This window comes from Phyllostomus discolor, chromosome 7 (genome assembly GCF_004126475.2).
Source record: "Phyllostomus discolor isolate MPI-MPIP mPhyDis1 chromosome 7, mPhyDis1.pri.v3, whole genome shotgun sequence".
Classification (NCBI taxonomy): Eukaryota; Metazoa; Chordata; class Mammalia; order Chiroptera; family Phyllostomidae; genus Phyllostomus; species Phyllostomus discolor.
The window spans coordinates 58,026,935-58,043,291 of NC_040909.2; the positions used below are offsets into that span (position 1 = coordinate 58,026,935).

The 16,357-nt window shown below is 35.9% G+C and overlaps 1 long non-coding RNA gene across 1 annotated transcript in view; it reads left to right on the plus strand.

Moving 5' to 3' along the window:
* Window positions 1-364: 364 nt before the first annotated feature.
* The window catches only part of LOC118501660, a 145,849-nt gene continuing 129,856 nt past the window's right edge, over window positions 365-16,357 (plus strand). Inside the window, exon 1 of the long non-coding RNA XR_004904294.1 lies at window positions 365-653. This is a non-coding gene — a long non-coding RNA (uncharacterized LOC118501660). The remainder of the gene's footprint in view (window positions 654-16,357) is intronic.

A 16,357-nucleotide genomic window follows, 5' to 3' on the forward strand; every position in this document is an offset into this window, starting at 1 on the left:
TCTCCTTCTTCTTCCTCCTCCCCTCCTCCCTTCCTCATTCTCCTTCTTCTTCCTCCTCCTCTCCTCCTCCTTCTTCTTCCTCTTCCTCCTCCCTCTTCTTTCATCTTTTTCCTTCTTCTTCCTTTTTCTTTTTTTGCATGTATGTGTCCAGTTTTAACATACATGTATGTTACCATGTATTGAAGAGACTGTCTTTACCAAATTTCATATGCTTCCCTCCTTTGTTGTAGATTAATTAACTGTATAAACAAGGACTTATTCCTGGGCATTTTATTCTGTTTTATTGATCTATATATCTGTTTTCATACCAGTACCATGCTGTTTTTATTATTGTAGCTTTGTAGTATAGTTTGATATCAGGGTGTGTAATACCTCCCACTTTGTTCTTTCTCAAGATTTCTTTGGTTATTTGAGATCTTTTGTGGTTCCACATAAATTTTATAATTAGTTGCTCTAATTCTGAAAAGAATGTCATGGGTATTTTAATAGTGATTACATTGAATCTGTATATTTCTTTGGGTAGTAAGATTATTTTAACAATATTAATTCTTCCAATCCATGCTGCAGGTTTTCATGGACTACACGTCATCATTGGCTCTACTCTCCTTGTTGTATGTTTTCAACATCAACTAAAATTCCACTTCACAAGCAAGGTATATCCTTCCATTTATTTATATCCTCTTCATTTTTTTTCTTCAATGCCTTATAGTTTTTTGAGTACCTGTGTCTTTCACCTCTTTGCTTAAATTTATTTCTTGGTATTTTATGCTTTTTGATGCAATTGTAAATAGGACTGTTTTCTTAATTCCTCCTTCTGATCATTTGTTACTGGGGTATAGAAATGCAATAAATTACTGTATACTGACTCTGTATCCTGTAACTTTACTGAATTAATTTATTAGTTGTAATTTTTTGGTAGATTCATTAGGGTTTTCAATACATAGTATCATGTCATTTGAAAATAATGAGGGCTTTACTTCTTTCTTTCTAATTAGGATGCTGTTTATTAATTTTTTTCTTCTCTGATTGCTGTGACTGTGACTTCAGATACTATGTTGAATAGAAGTGCTGATTGTGGGTTCTTGTTTTAGTCCTGATCTTAGAGGAGAGGCTTTCAGCTTTTCATCAATGAGTATGATATTGGCTGTAGGTTTGTCATATAGAGCCTTTATAATGTTGAAATATGCTCCTATACTCTCATTTTGTTTAGAATTCTTAATCATGAAAAGATGATATTGACATTCTTCAAATGCTTTTGCTACACTTATTGAGATGATCATATGGTTTTTATCCTTTATTTAGTTAATGTGATGTATCATGTCAATTGATTTATGAACACTGAACTATCCTTGAAGCCCTGGGATGAATCCCATTTGGTCATGGTGTATAATACTTTTAATGTTATTTTTTAATCAAGTTTGCTAGTATTTTGTTGATAATATTTTCATTATAGTTATCAAGGATAATGGCTTATAATTTTCTTTTTTGGTGATGTCTGGCTCTGGTATTGGGGTAATGCTGGCTTTGTAGAATAAGTTTGGAAACAATCCTTCCTTTTTAACTTTTAAAAATAGTTGAAGAAAGATAGTTATTAATTTTTCTTTTAATGTCTGGTAGATTCCTATGAAGCCATCTGGTCCTAGATTTTTTGTTGTTGTTGTTGGGAGTTTTATGATTACTCCTTTAATTTCATTGCTGGTAATTGTTCTGTTTAGATTTTTAAATTTTTTTTCCTGTTTTTTTAATAATTTTTTTCATGTATAATTTTAGCCGTTTTGAAAGCTGAAAAACTTCACTCTTTTCTTTAAATATTCACACCAAATTATATAAGGACAACTTTATTAGGCCTATGAAACATAAACTGGTCCAAAGGGACAAGGTGCAGAAATAGATCAGGAGTCAAGTTTCCATGACATGCTTTTGAATTAGATCACTTTTATACAACCCAAGACCAATCAATTCTAAGCAAACTACTAAGTTGAATCATAAGGAATTGCTATCATTCTAGCATTTTCAGACCTACAAAATGGCAGTTCCCTACAGTTTAACTAATAGATGATTTTTGAGATGACTTTATTAACTTTTCTGTTTCTTGGGAGTATTGTCTCCTTACTTTAGTGGTGAATGCCATATTTTTCTCTATTGGTTTTTGATAAAATATCCCATAGGTAAGCATACAAAGTTTATTACAATATTTAATTTTTATTAGTGAACTAATTATGTAAGTTGCAGTGACTTTGTACCCTATATTTACTATATAAGGACTTCTGATAAACATACTAAAAAAATCAATACAATTATAGATGGTAAAAAAACTCAATTTTCACTAGAAACTAATGCCTATAAATATGTAATCTATTAATAATAATAAAAGGCTTTGGCCCATACCCTGTGGGCTATTAGAAATTATACTCTCAGTTAAAATTGATTTTACTCTTAAAATATTGAAAAATATCTACTCTTAGCAATAAATACCCTTTCATTCTACCATCTACTTTAAATGATTGTACTTTCTTCAGAACACTAAGGTGTAGCCTACCAATCTTTAACCAATACTAATGCACCCTTTCCAATGCTGGTTTGTAGATGTTTAAGATTTAAGCTTAAAAGAGGCATTTTATTTAAGGTAATAAAAATCATAGTAGCCAATTACATATAAGCCAAGATTAAGCAGTGAATAAATCCACTCATTGGAAGACTGGTGAGGACGACTTACTGAGGTGAAGAGTGATTGACGGCTGCATGAAATATGTCTAGGTTAAAGTTAAAAATAAAATCATCCTTTAAAACTAAAGCTAGTAAGATCAACACAATATCATGAAATTAGTTCCTTGAAAGTTAACATACTAAATGATAATCCATGTATATATTATTTATAAGACAAGAGTGTTTCCTAAAGGCATCTAAAATCTTAATCAGTGAAAATTTTTTCTAAACCTATGAGGGGGTACCAAAAAGACCCAGAATTTTCTTTTGGAGGATGGGCCTCTTGTAGTAAAATCTTCCCCGACTAAGTGAGTGTACTAGGAACCCATCTGTGTCAGTGTGCTAGCTGGTGTTTTTGTGAGAGGCTGTATTAAGCTTCAATTCATTTTGTTTTTGAAGACTCTAAATGTGTTTGTCCATTTCATGATGGGTGATTTATGAGTGCATCTGCCCATGCAGCACTGTGTTTGACAGTGTTTGATAAAAAACAGCATGGGCTCCATACCTCACCCTCCCTATTCACTCGATCTCACACCAAGCAACATTTTTTTTTTTGTTCCCCTGAATGACAAAGTCCTCAAAGTGAAAAACTTTGCTGGTGTGAAAAAGAGGAAACCAAAAATGGCAAAGCACTAAAAGGCATCAAATTTGACAAGTTTAAAAACTGTTTTGAGTAGTGGAAAAAATGCCTTGATGGGTCTATTGCATCAAATGGAGAGTACTTTGAAGGTGACTGAAGTTTAAACATGAAAGAATAAATACACAATTTTTTATAAATAAATTCTGTTTTCTTGGGACGTCCCCCTTGCATGTAAAATGCATCTCTAGTCCAGTTAATTCTGTGACATTAAGTTGTAAAAAGTGATTTTGGACCAAAGCTTGTGTATAATTTTCAGAATAGTCTCTTTATAAAGTATTGTCTTATGGTAATATTATATGCTTACAACTTTTAAAATAGGAAAATATGAGTTCTGTTTTCATAGGTATATTAGTTTCCTGTGGCTGCTATAACAAAGTACCAGAAACTCTGTGGATTAAAACAGCAGAAATTTATTCTCTCACGGTTCTGGAAGCTAAAAGTCTGAAATCAGTATCACTGGGCCGAAATCAAGCTGTTGGCAGGACTTCACTCCCTTTACAGGCTCTATAGGAGAATCAATTCCTTGGTTCTTCCATCTCCTGGTGGCTGTCAACATTCTTTGATTTGTGGCTCCATCACTCCAGTCTTCAAGGCTGGCATCCTTAAATCTCTCTCTGCTGCTTCTTCATATCACCTTTTCCTCTTTGTGTTTCTGATCCCCTGCCTAGTTCTTACAAGGATACATGTGATTGTATTCTGAATCTTCCCTGATAATCCAAGACAATCTCTCCATCTCAAGACCCTTAACCTAAATCATACCTGCAAGGACATTTTCCCATGTAAGGCAACAGGTACAGATAGCAGGGATTAGGATGTGAAAATATTTGGGGGTTGTTTTTCAGACTACCACTATCAGGAATATTAGGTAAAGCAGCATAGTGAACTCGAAGGACTAGACTTTGGGAAACTGCGTTCAGGTCCTTGATTTATTATAGTCTATGTTTCCTTGGGAAAGTCACTTACTTAAGACATGCTTCTGTCATCTAAAATAGAGATGTCATGTTTAGAGAAATAGAAGATCCCTAAGGTTCCTTTCAGCTTCAAAATTACATTAGGCATAGATAGATCCGTCAGCACTTATATCTTTTGTTCTATAATAGTGGGGAGAGAAAGAGAGAGAGAGACTGACTTTATATTTGGGATATTTGGTAGATACAAACTTTTCAACCACCAGAAAGGTAGAATCAGGGTAAATCTCCAGCCTGTATTATATATCCCACAAGACAATAGAGATAATGTCCTTTTTTTCTGGTTGAGAGCTAATAAATAGCCTCCTAACTATGAATTATGTGTTTCAACTCTCTTGATTTCAGGAATTCCTGGATCCTAGAAAAAAAAATATATCTTCCTTTGTAAATTGAGTTGTCATTTTGGTAGAGAAACCAAACTTGAATGATTTCCTTAAGCCTGACAACTACAAGTTGCACTAATAAAATGTAGTTTCTTAGCCTCCCCCTTTTAGAATATCTGGTGAGTTTATCCTGAAAGAGCCTGGCATTTATTATTTTATTTAATATGAATTGAAAATAATAATAAGAGTAATAATAATGGTATCCCACTTGCATTGAAGATTCACTCTTAGCAGGCACAGTACTAGACACTCTATATAAATTATTTCATTTTCTCTTTATAATTTTCCAAAAAAAACAAGGTCTTTTTCAACAAATCCTGCTGTGTGCTGGCATGTGATTGGTACTAGGGTTGTAAGGATGAGCAGGGCCTTGATGTAAAGGAGCTTAATGTCTAACAGAGGAGGCAAATATTAAATGCTACCTACCCAGCAGAGGTACAGGGTGCTATTGTACTCATTGCAGACATAAGATAAATCACTCTGAGAGAAATGGTGCAATTTGTTGTGGGTCACAACCTATGTAACAAGAAGAACCATGCCCAATCGAAGGTTGTTAGGTTGTAAACCTTATTAGAAAGCATTCTCCCAGGCCTTGCCCCATGCCTAATTTCTCCATCAGTAGTTGAAGTTGAACATGTTTGTCTCTTCTATTGACAATCTTTAAGTGGTCATTTTCCCACCATGGCTGGTTGGCCCCAGAAATAAGTTTTATTGACTCCTTTGAACATTCTTAGTATGTGGAAATTCTAAAAAGAGCCCTCAATCCTTTTCTGGAGTCTGTGACACAGATTTGCTATCTAATTCTATTAAGGGTTTGATTCCAGGCCCACTTTTAAAAAGTGAAAGTGTGTATTCAGTAAATTCCCGAAACTGACAAGAACCCTTTGGTTATTCTTCAAAAATGTCTAATACCATGAACTGAAGTGGTAAGTTATTTCCGCACTCCACACACAACTCCCCTACCCTTCTAAGTAGAGTGCTAAAGCTATGTTTACCACTGGGTGCAAAACCATTTCCCCTTGAAGATAATGTGAAGTAATTTGATAATGATGGTGCATTGGAAACCTGTGTTGATACAAACCTACTTAAATCTGCTGTTTTAAGAAATTTGTTTTAACTGACCGCATTTGTATACAATAAACTATGCATATGGGACTTTAAAATTAAACTTCACACACTGTTGACTATATATAGCGTGAGTAAACAACCATTTTTTTCTTTTATTTACATAGCTATACTAAGGGTGAACTTCTTTGTTTATTTTTTTCCAAGGGATAATCACTTATTCATATATAAGCAATACATTGTCATGTGGGCAATGCCAGAAAAACACAATATTCACCATGTACTTATAGTTGTTGTGTTAAATACAAGCAAAAATATTGGCTTTACATCTGGCTTAATTTAAAACAAATACACTTGATTAAGGCTTTCTTTTACAGTTCTCTGCAAGATTATAAAACTATGTCAATTAGCCATTTAAAAAACTTGAGATCTTAGTTCTGCATTTTTATTATTTGAATTAATGGCAGGAATAACTTAAAAGAGCTGGCTTTTCCTGCTCTTTGGAATAAAAAGTCAGTTTTGAAGAGCTTTCCTCTGAGCTACTCACTGGCAAACTAGTTAGCAAATGAAGCAGTGACCCTACAGACTTGCATAATCACCATTGTACACTCAATGGTGAGGACTGTGACCCAGTAACTAACACAATTCAAATTGGGACACCAACCACACAATTGCCCAGTCCCATTAAATTGGTGACAAATGCCATTTAACCCCGAGAATCTGCTCTTCATTTCATTTTTTTTCTCATATATCTTTATAATCTCTTATAGCAGAAAATTCCAGAGAAATCATTTTAATTCTGCCTACAACTGGTCAGCCCTGTTTTAGAAATCCCAAAGTAAATACTTATAATCCACCCTTTTTAAGTGATCAGTCAAAGGGCACATGCCATGTTCTTTTAAGTGCCAAACAGCTGTTTCATTTCCCAATTAGGGGAGAGCACTGTAAATGATAGTTGTAAATAAATATGTAATGTAATCTACTGATAAGAACAATGTAAATATTTGGGGCAATTATGGAAACATATGTACACATCTTTGACTATTCCCCAGAGGCTGAGATCCATCCATCGTAAGCCTCTGCCAGAAAAAGTCTCTGGTGGGCTCAGCTGAGGAACTGGGGCTACATGCTTGATCTGGCTCTGGCTCTAGAAGATGAGGACCAGGGGACATTCCAAAGGAAGGGGCAACTTTCATTAAATTGCATGTCAGAATATAAGTTGGATTCCTCGTTATCCTGGTTTCAACTTCTTGTCCAAGTGAGACTGGCTGTCTCCTGGTAAGAGGCACTGAGAAGCAGAAGACAAGAGAGTATGCAGGGCCCTGGGTGTTTATCTTGCTAAGGAAAGCCTGACTTTAGTTTCCACATATATGTGGGAACCATAGAGTTTCAAAGCATTGCTTCAATGTGAGAACTTATTTTTCTGATAAGGTTTTACTCCATAAATCACATAAAAATGAAAAATTAAAACCTATACTATGCATTCCAACCTTGCCACCAATGTTATGCAAGCTCTTGTTTCATTTTAGGCAATGCTTGTCTGGGCCTTAGTTTTCCCATTATTAAAAAGAGATTGTGTTACAGTCCCTTCCAACTCCATTATTTTCTGCTTTTGAAGACAGTGTGGACATCCAAGTATTAGACTTCAACTTCAAAATGTTTTTTCTAATTATAAAAATAACAAATGAGCATTGTGATACAAAGATGAAGGAATAAAATACAGAAACTACTTCTTTTTCTATCATTAAAGTTTTCTCAATGTATGTATACATATACACACATACCTACATACACAGGGTAGAACAAAAGTGAGTTTACCGTTGTTTATATGGAAAATAAATATGATAATTAATAAATAATAATATAAAATGAACTCCATTTCATGGATTCACAACTATAAACCTACATTTGCCCCATCTCTGTGTGTGTGTGTGTGTGTGAATATGTATATATATTTCTGAAATACATATTTGAACTCTGCTTCTATGACCTTGCAATTGTGAACATTCCTTTATGTCATTAAATATTTTATGAAAATATGACTTTTAATGCTGTATAATACTCAATGGTAAGGATGAATTGTGATACATTTAAGGATAACTACTGTAGGATATTTATGTAGTTTCTAATATGAATGATTTGTTATCAAAATGCCTGTCTCTGTTGTGTTTTATTCTGTTGCACTCTATTTTATCTCTTGTAGTCGGCTCAAATGCTATAAGTCTAGGAAGACAAGGAGGTAGTTTTGAAACTCGGCCAAGTACTTGCTGACAGTATCATCTCTGTAAATGTTTAGCTTTTGGGGTGTCACAGTTTTAAGTTTCTGAATCTGCAAAATGGGAAACATAAATGATATCTTGCATGGCCATTCTGAAGGTGGGGTGATATGTATGTCATGTGTCTGCTGCACATAAGGCTCCTAGTAAAAGTCAAGCTCTTTCTCTTTCTTGCTTTTATTCTTTTTTAAAATGATTTTATTTATTTATTTATTTATTTATTTATTTATTTATTTATTTTTAGAGAGAGAGGAAAGGAGGGGGAAAAAGAGGAAGAGAAACATCGATGTGAGAGAGAAACCAGCTGGCTGCTTCTTGCATGCACCCCAACCAGGGACTGAACCTACAATCCAAGTATATGCACTGACTGGGAATTGAACTGGTGGCCTTTTGCCTGGGGAAATAATGCCCAACCAATTGAGCCATACCAGTCAGGGCTCTCTCTTATTCTTCATACAGAAGTTCAGTGTGCCCATGGTTAGGTTTCAGGGTGTCTGTGAGGACCTATGGAATTGTGTGAAAATTGTTGTATGCTCAGATGTTTTTTTTTTCAGGGGAACATCTCCACAAGCATATGAAGCATTGCAAATCTTCCTGCTTTATGGATTTTCATTTGCCATGAAATGATAGGACCAGCATTTTCCTAGTCCCTAAGGGCTGCCATATTGGCTCTGATTTCTCCCCATTTGCTGGTGAGCTTTCTGTTCAACATGAACCCAACCTAACACATAAACTCTATTCTGACCTTCCAAGGTGCTCAGTCCATTGCCTGGTACACAATAAGCACTCAGTCAATGTAACTTGTTGCTGATGTTATTATATGCATGAAGAAATTTTTAGGAAATGTGTAAGCATCTTAAATAACTAGCTTGATCATGGAAGGTATGTTATATATGAATGGATAGCACAAATTCTTTCTCTCAGAACTGAGACCTGTAATAAATTTAGCGAACTCCTGAAACAGTTCCAGGTTCCATTTACCTTATGTAGGTTTATAAACAGATTAAGCAAACCAGAGATTATAATTTCTGCAAGGGAGAGAAATTTGGCAAGAGGCAAACATCAGTATAAGAAGTTAAAATAGAATGATGGTCCATATGTTTTGAATAATTTAGACCACAAGTTTACTAGGTTGTCAGGAAAAACTGCTCATATTCTTTTCAACTTTGTAATTCTCTGTTCTTACACATGGTCCATTTGACAGATCTCTCAGAAACAAGTGTGTTTTAGAATGTCCATTGCATAGCTGAGCTGCTCGAGCCACTGGGTATTTGAAGTTCTAAGAGCAGGTCATTGATGCCACTGTATGCATTTTAAATGATCAACTCTCCCAACATTTGATTTATGTCTTTCTGCTCAAACCTAGAACACTCCATGTCCTCACTCAAGAACAAAATATTTTTGTTATTTTCTCTTTTACTGTGTATAACAGGTGCTTTTGGAAATACCAAGAAATTAATTCAGATCACCAGACATGAGCAATCAAGGAAAATAGAGCTTGGGCTCACTTTATCTATAGATTGTCTTAGAGAAATAAATGTTTTAGAAATACCCAATTTGTTTTTAGCAAAAGGGCTGAGGATGTCACTGTGTATGAAAAAGTTGTCTGCATCATTCTCCTCTATATTTTCAGAAACCAGAATAGAGGCAGTGTCCTAGCCTTCCATGCATCCTGATTCTGAGCTACTGAGGTCTGTTAGAACAAGCTGTTTTCTTGCCATTTACCCTTATCTACTGGGGTAGGTTTTCACGGTTTGGCCCTCAGTGAATCACATCTTCCTGCATCTGTGCATTTGGGCAGTCCTCTTCCACACTGATTGGGCTTGGCCATATGACCAGCTTTGGCCAATGGGACATTGGAACATCTAATGCAAGCAGAGGCTAGAAAAGCTCTTGTGCATTGGGGCATGTCTCCCAGAATGCTACATTTGACAAAGCTCAGACTCTCTTTCTGGAAACATATGAGCTGTGATTTACAGCTAGCACTAAATGCCATAAATGTGAATGGTGCCATCTCAGAACCTTCAACCTCACTGAGTCACTGAAGATGCCAGATGAGATCTACAGAGGAAGCATTCAGCTGACCCCTACCCAAAGTGCTGACCTCTCAATCATGAGCAAATCAAATATCTGTTTTAAGCTACCAAGCTTTGGATACAGTGATAGATAACTGAGACACCTATTTTTGACTGGGTAGTGATCGACAAATGCATTGACTACTGGCTATTTACTTCATATTGATTAAGTTGATTTCCTTCTATAGTTCATGAGGTGCTAAGGGCTGAGAAGACAGGATGAATGAATGAAGGCAAAAATAAGATTGTATGAAAGAAAGAGATCACTTTTCCTTTCTCAGGTCTCTCTGTCCCCTATTTAACTCTTCTTTGGATGGATATACTGGGTTCTTCTTACCTTGATGTTAATATTAGATAAATAAACTTGCTTCCTCAGGAGGTTTCCTGGGGGAGCCAAACCTTATGTTTGATTTGCACATTTAGATACCAAGGGGTTGCCTCTCAATGGAATGCCACTGGGTTCTGTGGTATGAAATGAAACATTTCATCATAGGCCAGCCTCTCCTTATTCTTGATGTTTTGAAACATGAACTTCTATCCCTGACACAAATATCAGTGTGTGGCTTTACCAAGGCAAGTTTTTTGTTATTTTTTTCCCACTTTAACTAGAATATAATTGTTATCCACTAAGTAATGCATATTCCTTTCCTTTATCTGCAAAATTTAATATTAAGCTTAGATTGCTACAGCTTTTAAAAGCTTTAAAAATTTAAACATAAAGGAATGCTTTTTAAGCTCAAATATAAATATGCAGCAAAATAAAATAAAGTCTTCTAGGTCTTTAAGTGCCAATGTTTCCCAGCTTAGTTTAACTAATAATATCCAGCTTTTAATCTGAAAAATGAATGTATCTTCCCACTTCCTGTCAACTGCCCCTGTGTTTCCTTAAAACTATATTGTGGAAATGATGTAAAGATATAGGTAGAAAGGCAGTCTTCACTGTCTTCTACTTTCACTATTATGTGATGAAGGATAGTCTGAAATTAAAAAGCTATTGTTTATTAGGATTAATGAATGTTGGAGTCTTCAAAAAGAAAACACTCCTATAATGACAGTGATGGACAAACAACCTGAATAAAGAAATGAGCAAACTTTCCCAAGAGTTTCCTTGGCTGGCTGGGTCAATGAACAGCAGCTGACAAAGTTTTCAATAATGCCAACTCAGCTGGTTCTATAATGTGCCCCAAACATAATTAAAAGTGTTAACAATTTTGTAGCCTTTATTGCAATATATTCTGTCCACATACTGTCAGTGACCTGGTCACAACTACCGGAGACAAATAACTCTTATTTTACTTTATGTACTAAGATCACTGAACCCTAGGCAACTTCCTTGACTGACTGTGAAGTCTCCCCAACCTAGAAGTCTCCAAAACCTACCCAGAGTTCCAGCAAGACTCTCATAGTGCTTTATTTATAATAAGTACTCAATAAATATACTAAAAACATGTAATCAACTTAACATCGACATACTAATTGTAAGAGTACAGCCTGAAGAAAATTAGAGGTTGGGAATTTCTATTTTTCTTCAAATCACAAGACCCCCTAAAACCTCTTGTAGGGATGCAGAGGGGACTGACTCAAAGAACAGGTCAGAGAGACATCTTGGCTCCTCAGAGCTCCTTTCCTAGGTCACATGAGAGTGCTGGGTAATGGGTTAAGCGGTACCTGGACCTAAGCTGAAGTCGTGTGGTTCTACTTGGAGCTTCCAAGTCAGTGATGCCAGTGGTAGTTTCCTCAGTTATTTTACATCAGTGTCTCCCCCTTGGCCTTGAATCTTTGTGGCTGGACACTCACTCACCCTATCTCTGCCTGAATAATTTAGGGATGTGGTCCAAGGCCAGAAGCTGTCTCAACACAACAGATCTCTATCCTTGGCTGTCAGATGGGCACCAAGAGTCAGAGAGAACATGGGTGATGACTTACTATCACATCCCTTCAGGGGAAGAAAAAGCTCAAAGGAAAGAGATAAGCATTTATCTGCTGTGAAGTTTAGAAGATATATAATAATCATCAATATATACTCATTGGTAATAAAATTAGAGATGAATCAAATCTAATTAGATCTAAGTCTGGTGAAATGTTTAATTAATTGTAATCGGCTACTGAATAATGTAGCTTTGCATCCATTTCTTAAACAAAACAGATACATCATAGCTCAAGTCATAGACTTTAAGATGAGTGTTCCCCTATGCTGATGAGTAAATACTAACAGAACTGAAAGGATACAATACATATTTAGAATGGGTGTGTCAAATTTGAATGTCTTCAGGGAACAGCATGGGATATTAAATGTGCAACTGAGCAATAGAACAAGGTAAAAGGGGGAAGATAGCTGTGATGAACTATTTTTCTTTTTGGCCTAATCTTTAATCTCAATATTTTTATACACTCCTGGCCATTCAAAAAAACCCACCTGCAGGCCAAATTTGGCCAATCAACAGGAGCTTGAAACCTTGATTTGGAAACTTTCTATAAATGAATTTACTTTAAAAAATATATCCTTATACTCAAACAATAGATAAGTTATTCAACAAAGTCAGGTTATTTTCCAATTCTTTCCTTCTATCTATACTCCCTATCTCATCAATATAAAGATGGGCAACTGAAATCTCAAGAATTAAGCCAGTTCTTTAGTCATAGAATGAGGGTCAGGCAGGAGCAATATGAGACATATTTAACCAGCAGGATGGTAGAGGTGCTGGCCTGTGAGAATGGATGCTAGTGGAAGAACCAGAACCCCTTTAGGCAGCCAGGCATTTAGTTTTTTAAATGAGAGGAGGTTTGGGGGAACCCACGGGAGGGGCCAGGAAAGCTAAAGGTGTAGAGGGGACATTTAGAGAACTCAGTGACTGTTTATCCAGCACTATAGAAATATTTAATACTATTATAACCAGTATGGCTGTCCCATATCTATTAACTGAATAGCCCAGGATAGGAAGCAAGTTCTGAAATTCATCTAAGAATCTCTCCCATCAGACTATTTGCTAGCCTTCAAAATTTGTTTCCATATTATAAATCGTACAGCAACTGACCTGGAAGTTGGGGCATACCCCGTCCTGCTTGCACATGCTTCCATTAGCTCACCAATGGAAACCTTAACACAGAAAACTTACAGTTTAATGATAATTGATTTTCATAACTGATAGGGAATAAACTCAAAATAATATCCTCAGGGTTAAACATCTTAGCAGATGACATTTTACCTTTCACTTCTCCCAACTCGTTTATAGGAGAAATATGCCTGGATCATTTTTATCTACCTTCACTAATACAGTGAATTCAGAAAGGGCAATGGAAATTTACTGAGGACTGAGAGTAGGTAAGGTTGAATTTAAAATCTGTGAAAATGTCTGGTCCCATTTGTCACAACCTAAATGATCTAAAATGACCAGGTATAGTGGTTAAGAGGATGAGTGTTGAGATAAACAGATTTCATATGAATCTTAATGCTACTTACTTGCTGTAGGATTTATGAGCAAGATAATTGACTTTAAAAATGAGTGTAATATCACCAGTTGCATAGAGGTATTATGAATATCCAATAGGATCATGTATGTACACAGAAGATATAAGCATGCATGGTTCTGGAATATGAGTTAGGTCATTTGTTACTGTGAGGGAGGGGTGCTGTCTGTATAATGAACAAGACCTACTGGTTCATATGTGATTTTATTTTTCCCTAGGCAAGAGAACTGGACTAGCAGGAGTCCAATTAAAAGCTTCATCCAGTAAGGAAAATGTCCTCAACTTGGCCTGCTATATTGGCAGCGGGAAACATTTTAGTTGTTTTTAGAGAATATTTAACACAAGTCCCCACAACTGGGGCTCATACTTCAAGGATGGGCGCCCCCAGCCTTGTTCAGCTTTTAGCTTATGGCAGTGTGCCCTTCCTCCCATGCCCATTTTAATGACAGCCTGCTGCTCAGAGCTTACTCCCATCTGAATTGTCTCAGCATCTGCCAGTGCTGCTCCAGCTAAGGCACTGCCAGAATTTCCACATTATTTGTGTGTGTGTGACAGTCCACATTTTAAAATAACACTGTGGCAGCCTCTAGCTATTCCAGGTTTTCCACCTTAGCTGGCCAAGTTATTTTCCCCATGGACCAGTGGTTTTTGCAAAGGTGTGTAGACTTTGAGTGGTCTGCTCCTAACCCTATTTGCTCTATAACCTTGGTTATTTTCAGTGTATAGTTTTGCCTACAAGGAGACTTTTTAGGAATGTATATATCACATTATGAGGACAATATTTAGCCAATAGGGAAAGGGAGTTTCTAAAATAATGCTATTTCTAAACTAAGCTCTTTCCCCATTTACTAGCAAGGCTTTCACAGAGGTAAGTAGAATGCTGTTGAGTCTTTTGTGTTATTTCTCAGGCATAGTAAAAAAGGCACCAATAAAAATGGAAGAGTTTTCTTCCATTTATAGTGACAATGAGTATAATTTATTCAGCATTATCTCTTGTGCTTCAGTAGACACACTGTGTGTGTGTGCGTATATATATACATATATATATATGTATATATATACTGTTTTAGACTTACAATAACTGTATGTTGCACATTTTATAATCCATATTTTGCAGAAGGGGAAGCTAAAATTGTCAGATATTCCAGGATTGACTAAGATTTTTGAGCCAGTCAGGGGCTCTTACTCCCAAGGATGAGCTCTTAAGCACTATCAACATTGCAGATAGGAGAGCATGTTTGCCTGGTCCTTTGTTAAGTGCTAGAGAAGCTCTGTTTAAAAGAAATATAACGCGAGCCACATATTTAAAAAAATACACATAACACAAAATTTACTATTTTAATCATTTTTAAGTGTACAATTCAGTGGCATTAAGTACATTCATTATGCTGTGCTACCATCACCATTAAGCATTTCCAGAACTTTTTCATCATCTCACACAGAAACTCTGTACCCATTAAACTCACTCTTTCTTACCCCCTCCTATCAGCTCCTGGTTACCTCTAGTCTACTTTCTTCCTTTATGGATTTGCCTATTTTAGGCACCTCATATAAGTAGAATTATACAATGTTTGTCTATTTATGTCTGACATTCCACCAGACATAATGTTTTCAAGGCTCGTCCACGTTATAGCATGTATCAGCATTTCATTACATTTTAAGGCTAAATACAACTGAATACATCATTTCATCCTTGCATGTGATTTTAGCAAATTCTTCATGAAAAAGTGAGCTTTAGAATGGGCTTTGGAGATTGTTTATAATTTGCATAAGAGCAGAGGAAAGTGAGGCTCTTTCTGGGGGATGGCATCACATAGAGAGAAGGGAGTTATTGTTGTAACAATAGCAATGATAATAATGGCCACTCTTCTTGAGTGCTTATAATGTGACACTGTGCTAAGCATTTTACATATATAACCTCATCTAACCCTTATTACAACCTTATAGAAAAGGTATTCTTATTCTCATTTGGAGACTAAGATGCTGAGGCTCAGAGAAGTAAACAAATTGACCAAGATCTTTCTGTTACTTCTGTCTCCAAAGTACCCACCAACCATTCAGGTTGGTCAGGGCCTGACGGGTTCCCAGAGCATGCAATTTTCATTTTAAAACAAGTATAGTCCTGAGTAATCCAGGGCACATGGGTCACTATAATGCCAGAGTTCTTACTACTCTTTTGTGGTGCCTTGTGTTTTTTGCCCACCAGTCTAAAGAGGCTATTTCATTAAATACAAAACACACACCTGGTACTGATATCTTTCTTTTTTTTTTTTCAAGCTTTCTCATTGTTAACCTGAGCCACAGGCACATTTCCTTAGTAAGCTGAGTAATAATTTGACTACAAGTTAGCAAACACAGGCATCACACCATGAAGTTGGGTATATTTAGTGAGAGGATTCGTGACTCACTGTAAGTCCATTCCAGGAGTTCTTAACCTGGGATAAAACTCGGGGAGGCATCCATTAAATTACATCACCACTTTTATTAACATCTAACTGAAATTTAGCATTTTATTCAATTATGAATATAGGCAACAAACCACAATATTAGTAGTTGTACCTGTGACTTTATCATTTATATAAATTTTAGATATTTTCTATCATATTACAGTTGTTGAGATACTCCACACTATCATTTAAATTTATTACCATCACCACCACCATCATTTAAAAAATCATTTAAATGATGGTAATTTAAAATGATGGTAATTATCAAACTACTGCTAGCCCTGAGTTGTCATGTTTTACTAAATACATATACTACTAATCTGTTTTGA